Source organism: Monodon monoceros, unplaced genomic scaffold, assembly GCF_005190385.1.
Source record: "Monodon monoceros isolate NGI ecotype Baffin Bay Population unplaced genomic scaffold, NGI_Narwhal_1 Super_Scaffold_18, whole genome shotgun sequence".
NCBI lineage: Eukaryota > Metazoa > Chordata > Mammalia > Artiodactyla > Monodontidae > Monodon > Monodon monoceros.
In genome coordinates, this window is record NW_021703774.1 from 46,469,894 (window position 1) to 46,477,059 (window position 7,166).

The following is a 7,166-nucleotide window of genomic DNA, read 5'->3' on the forward strand; positions in this document are numbered from 1 at the left end:
CGACGCTGACTTGGAGCTGCGCAACTTCCGCGCTGTGCGAGCTTGAGTCGGCATCCCAGCTGCCGAGGGCCAGATCGTCTCCGCTGAGAGGCCCCCCCATAGACCACCAGGGATTACTGGCTGCTTAAGTCTTAAAAGATGGCCACGTTGGGATTTTAACGAAAGAAGGAGAATGCAGACCCTTGACTTTCCGTGCAGTTCCCAAACTTACCCCGAATAGACTTGCGTAGTTTATCAAAAGGCTTTCTTCAAAGGAATATGATTGGATATTTTCAGTCAGCAGTACTTCCCAAAGTGAGAAGTGTGAAAGGAGAGGGGAGATATGCTAAGAGCCATTTTATTTTGAGGTACTTCTTTTTTACATCTTTATTGGAGTATAATTGCTTTACAATGGTGTTAGTTTCTGCTTTATAACAAAGTGAATCAGTTATACATATACATATGTTCCCATATCTCTTCCCGCTTGCGTCTCCCTCCCTCCCACCCTCCCTATCCCACCCCTCCAGGCAGTTACAAAGCACTGAGCTGATCTCCCTGTGCTATGCGGCTGCTTCCCACTAGCTATCTACCTTACATTTGGTAGTGTATATATGTCCATGCCTCTCTCTCGCTTTGTCACAGCTTACCCTTCCCCCTCCCCATATCCTCAAGTCCATTCTCTAGTAGGTCTGTGTCTTTATTCCTGTCTTACGCCTAGGTTCTTCATGACATTATTTATTTCTTAAATTCCATATATATGTGTTAGCATACGGTATTTGTCTTTCTCTTTCTGACTTACTTCACTTTGTATGACAGACTCTAGGTCTATCCACCTCATTACAAATAGCTCAATTTCGTTTCTTTTTATGGCTGAGTAATATTCCATTGTATATATGTGCCACATCTTCTTTATCCATTCATCCGATGATGGACACTTAGGTTGTTTCCATCTCCGGGCTATTGTAAATAGAGCTGCAATGAACATTTTGGTACATGACTCTTTATGAATTATGGTTTTCTCAGGGCATATGCCTAGTAGTGGGATTGCTGGGTCATATGGTAGTCCTATTTGTAGTTTTTTAAGGAACCTCCATAATGTTCTCCATAGTGGCTGTACCAATTCACATCCCCACCAGCAGTGCAAGAGTGTTCCCTTTTCTCCACACCCTCTCCAGCATTTATTGTTTCCAGATTTTTTGATGATGGCCATTCTGACTGGTGTGAGATGATATCTCATTGTAGTTTTGATTTGCATTTCTCTAATGATTAATGATGTTGAGCATTCTTTCATGTGTTTGTTGGCAGTCTATATATCTTCTTTGGAGAAATGTCTATTTAGGTCTTCTGCCCATTTTTGGATTGGGTTGTTTGTTTTTTTGTTATTGAGCTGCATGAGCTGCTTATAAATTTTGGAGATTAATCCTTTGTCAGTTGCTTCATTTGCAAATATTTTCTCCCATTCTGAGGGTTGTCTTTTGGTCTTCTTTATGGTTTCCTTTGCTGTGCAAAAGCTTTGAAGTTTCATTAGGTCCCATTTGTTTATTTTTGTTTTTATTTTCATTTCTCTAGGAGGTGGGTCAAAAAGGATCTTGCTGTGATTTATGTCATAGAGTGTTCTGCCTATGTTTTCCTCTAAGAGTTTGATAGTTTCTGGCCTTACATTTAGGTCTTTAATCCATTTTGAGCTTATTTTTGTGTATGGTGTTAGGGAGTGATCTAATCTCATACTTTTACATGTACCTGTCCAGTTTTCCCAGCACCACTTATTGAAGAGGCTGTCCTTTCTCCACTGTACATTCCTGCCTCCTTTATCAAAGATAAGGTGACCATATGTGCGTGGGTTTATTTGTATGGAAACACAAAAGACCCCGAATAGCCAAAGCAATCTTGAGAACGAGGTACTTCTTTTTATAGCCTATTTTACTCATGTGTATAAAAAACCCACCTCCTAATAAAAATCAACATTCATAAGAAAAAAAGAAACAAAAGACAAACAAACAAAAAAACCAACTCTGGGAAGTGCCAGCCACCAGGAACCCAGCAGTCCCACTCATCTCCTGGAAAAATAGCTTCATCAGGGCTTGGACAATCCAGCCTTGTTCTGATACCTTTTGCTGGCCAACTCCCCCACGAGCTGTCCTTGCTGGAGGAATGCAATCCACCCTGGCAGATGCTCTGCTCAGAGGAGATCTTGAGAAATCTTCTAGGATCCTGGTGGAGCAGCAACAGGACCGAGCCTGGAGAGAGCAAGAAAGGATTCATCTCTTTTCTGCAGATCCTTTTGATCTTGGAGCTCAGGCAAAGATAGAAGAAGATATAAGGCAACAGAACATTGAGGAAAACATGACAATAGCTATGGAAGAGGGTCTGGCAAGTTTTTGCTGAGTAGTGGTGCTTTATATTAACTGCAAAGTGAATGGACATCCTTTGAAAGCCTTTGTTGATTCAGGTGCCCAGATGACCAGTATGAGCCAAGCTTGTGCAGAAAGGTGTAATATTGGGTTGGACAAAAAGTGCCTTCGGTTTTTAAGTAAAACTAAAAGACACATTTTTTCATTTTCACCAAGGACTTTATTGAACAATGTATTCACCCTTTTGTTCCACTACCTTTTGCCATTTTTCAGGCAACTTCATAATTCCATCTTCCCAAAACTTTTTATCTTTTTGAGCAAAGAATTGTTCCAGGTGCCTTTTACAGTCTTCCAGGGAATTGAATTTTTTTCCATTAAGAGAATTTTGTAAAGACCTAAATAAATGGAAATCTGAAGGTGCAATGTCTGGTGAATACGGTAGATGAATCGGAACTTCCCAGCCAAGCTGTAACAGTTTTTGTCTGGTCATCAAAGAAACATGTGGTCTTGCGTTATCCTCATGGAAGATTATGCATTTTCTGTTGACTAATTCTGGATGCTTTTTGTCGAGTGCTGCTTTCAGTTGGTCTAATTGAGAGCAGTACTTTTTGGAATTAATCGTTTGGTTTTCCAGAGGGAGCTCATAATAGAGGACTCCCTTCCAGTCCCACCATATGCACAACATCACCTTTGGAAGACGACCGGCCTTTGATGTGGTTGGTGGTGGTTCATTTCACTTGCTCCACGATTTCTTCTGTTCCACGTTATTGTACAGTATCCACTTTTCATCGCCCGTCACAATTTGTTTTAAAAACAGAACATTTTCATTACGTTTCAATAGAGAATTGCATGCGGAAATACAGTCAAGAAGATTTTTTTCACTTAACTTATGTGGAACCCAGACATCAAAGTGATTAACATAACCAAGTTGGTGTAATGATTTTCAACGCTTGATTTGGATATTTTGAGTATGTCGGCTATCTCCTGTGTGGTATAGTGTTGACTGTTCTCAATTAATGTCTTGATTTGATCGCTATCAACTTCAACTGGTCTACCCAACTGTGGAGCATACTCCAGCGAGAAATTTCCAGCACAAAACTTCACAAACCACTTTTGACATATTCATCAGTCACAGCACCTTCTCCATACACTGCACAAATCATTTTTTTTTTTGCGTTTCAGTTGCGTTTTTGCCTTTCTTGAAGTAATCAAGCATAATATGCCAAAAAGTAATCTTCAATATTGAACTGGGTACACAAAAATTCATCAATTTTGATAAGTCTTTTTTAAAATGCGTGCTGATGTGACAGCTGTCACATACAATCTAACAAAATTGTTTAGAATGACGTTAAAGACAACTAAGTACTACTAGAGCCATCTTACAGAAAAAACCGAACGAACCTTTGGGCCAGCCCAAAATAATGAGGCTGATGGACCGTTGGTGGACACCCAGAAGATTACTGGAAGGGTACATCTAATTCAGGTAAAAATTGAAGGCGATTTCTTGGCGTGTTCCTTCTCTATACTTGAGGAAGAGCCCATGGACATGGTTCTGGCACTGGACATGCTGAAATGGCATCAGTGTTCCACTGACCTCAAGAAAAATGTACTCGTGATCAGCACCACAGGCTCACAGACCACCTTCCTTCTGGAGAGGGAGTTACCAGAGTGTGCCCAGTTGGCATACGTGGCCAGGCAAGAGGAAATATGTCCAAAGGAGGTTGCAGACCAAGAATTAGCAGAAGCCCTTCAGAAATCTGTAGAGGATGCAGAGCGCCAGAAGTCATGATGCATGTCGTGTGTGTGTACTGCAGCTGGAGTGGGCCCCAGAATAGAGAAAAGGTGGATTTAACCATCAAGCCCATCCTTCAGGACAGAGTCCTGAGATTGGTAATCCTACAAGTCTCGCTCACTCTGTCTCTGCTTCAGTCTACCCCATCAAGCCCAGTGACCCAGACAGCATTGAACCTAAAGCTGTGAAGGCTTTGAAGGCTTCAGCTGAATTCCAGATAAGCTCTGAAAAGAAAGAACATCTTCCTCTACAGGATCTTTCTGATTGTGCTTCCTCAACAGACAATGCTCAGCAAACCAGAATCCAGCTACGCCTTTGCAGAATACACTTGAAGAAGTCATTGTTGCAGAAATCTAGAGAAATCTGCTGAAAGACGCACCCAGGGCCTCAAATCTCATCTCCACACAAGACAGGAAGCTAGATTATTTGTCACAGCTTACTAAGATGCAAGAACCACAGAGGCTTATCAGTGAAAATGGTTGGCCTCCAGAATATCAGTACCTGATTCAGGTAAATGGCCTTCAGCAGCATGAAGAATCGAGGAATGAACAGCATGAGGTTAAACAACAAAATGCTCCACATAACCAAGAACATCTTTATAACAGAGGGGACCTTGAACTTCTTGGAGAAAAACAACAAAGAAGAGTTGATTTGGAAGCTACAATGAAAGGAGACAGTTTACAGCAGAATGGGGACCTTCCAGGTACAGAGAAAAATATTCTACCTTCAAGATGCTTTGGCTGCTCAAATTCAGAAACACTTGTGGAAGTAGATACAGTAGAACAGTCCCTAGTTGCTGTGCTTATTTCAGCAGGCAGTCAAAATACCAATGTCGAGAACATCGGTGCATCTGATCTCACCTTAGATAATCCCTTGGTGGAAGTAGAAACATCAGAATGTAACCTTTCCTCTGAAATATTGAGTAATTCCATTTCCACTCAGGATTTACAGCTTCTAGAAAGTAATGTTGAAATGTCTGGAACAAATAAAGAATATGGGAATTGCCCTCATCTTTAAGTCTCTGTGGCAGTTGTCAGCCCTCTGCAGAGTCAACAGAGGAATCTTGCTCATCTATAACAGCAGCCTTGAAGGAACTTCATGAACTTTTGGTCATTAATAGTAAACCAGCTTGAGAAAACACATCTGAAGAAGTTATCTGTCAATCAGAGATAGTAACTAAGGGCCAAACAGGTATTAAGGACCTTTCTGAAAGATGGTCCCCAAATGAGCATCTTACAGCTACCCAGGGTGAACAGTGTTCACAAGTCTCCTTTCATCAGGCCATATCTGTATCAGTGAAGACAGAAGAATTAACAGACACTTCAGCTGATGCTGGAGTAGAAGATCTAGAAAATATTAACTTCAGGGGTCTGTGTGATAGCCTGTTAACTGATAAGGAAGGTGTCCCCAAATCTAGGGAATCAATAAATGAGAGCAGTTCTGTCACTCTAGCCTCAGCTAAAATGTCTAATTAACTACACTGCACCTTAGGTGTAGAAATTTCACCTAGACTTTTAGCAAGTGAGGAGGATGCGCTCAATCAGACTTCTGAGCAAACTGAGTCCTTGTCATCCAGTATCACGTTGGTTAAAGATTCAGGTCAGGGCACACAGAATCCAGTGACACACAGGCCTGAGACCAGAGAAAATGTTCTGCAGCTGCAGGGCCACTTCTAGAATTTGAACCACCTACCAGCCATCCATCATCAAGTCCCTCTTTTCTTACACAATTAATTTTTCCTGCTGCAGACATTGACCAGATTCTCCGTGCTGGCTTTACTTTGCAAGAAACTCTTGGGGCTTTGCATCGAGTTGGTGGAAATGCAGACCTTGCACTTATTGTTTTGCTAGCAAAGAACATTGTAGTTCCTACATAACCGTGGAAAAGTGGGCTAGACATTACTCCATTCCCTTAAAAAAAAGCGACACACATGCACACACACACTCACTGCGTATACAGTATATGTAGAAACCTGCAAGCAGAATGTTGAGCCAGATTTTTTTTTAATATTTTTTTTGGCCAAAGTAATTTTTGATCTCTCGACTGGATTTGTCTGTTTGTCTAGATGGATTGTCTATTTGATGGATTTGTCTATTCTGTTTGTTAAAATTTGGGCCTTTTTAAATGTATTGGCAGTATGTGCATAGAAAAGCTTTTTATTATCATTAAGATAATGTAATCTGGAATAAAATTGATGGTATTGTGTATAGCATAAAAAGTAAAAATAAAAATAAAATAAAGTAAATCCTACATTGTCTGCAAAATAATCCAGGACTTGAGGAACAGACAGACCACCAATAGTAAGCTGAGGCCTATGGGTGGGAAAGGGTGAGAGGTCAAGGACCCGCTATTCTGGTCAACCTCTAGCTATTTCAACTTTGAGCTGTGATACCACATGAACAAGACCTCTCTGTTTAGGGACTTTCATGGGGAATCAGGGGAAGGGGATGTCTTAAGAAGGATCTTGTCCTCTGAATTCATACAGCTCCTGAGAAGACTTGATTTCATAGCTGGAATGGCAACCAAGGTTCTGTCTGCTTACAATTCCAATTGCACATTTATACCATATTTTTATTTCTCTGACCTTCTGGGAAGGACTGAGAAAAAGGAGATGGACTTTGTTAGATCTTCATTAGATATATGGAAAAAACGTTTGCTTCTCACAGTTGAGCTTGTGTCCTTTACTGTTTGTTTCACATACTCATGCTCTGGATCACTCTACTGGCAGGAAGGACATCCCCTGAGCTTTCAAATCCTACTTACCTATTGACCAAAATCTAACCCAAGTGTTTTTCTATGAATCCAACTCCTCAGGCATTCTTAGTGATCTCTCTATTTCCTAGTCTTATAAAAGGGCACCAATACCAGAAATAGCCAGGAGTTAGGAGAGATGCTGGGTGTATATAGAAAAATGAGACACAATACATACCTATAAGGAAACTTGCAGCCTAGTGAAGGGGTCAGATGCAGCAATAGCTTATTATAACACAGTGCTGTGGTAAGAGATGTGCATAGACAGCTATGGAAGACAAAGGTTGGGCATC

The 7,166-nt window shown here is 41.0% G+C and overlaps 2 pseudogenes; both read left to right on the forward strand.

The window, feature by feature from the left end:
- Positions 1-258: 258 nt before the first annotated feature.
- LOC114897842 lies at positions 259-4,119 on the forward strand (annotated as a pseudogene).
- Positions 4,119-5,998, forward strand: LOC114897843 (annotated as a pseudogene).
- The last annotated feature ends 1,168 nt before the right edge of the window (positions 5,999-7,166 follow it).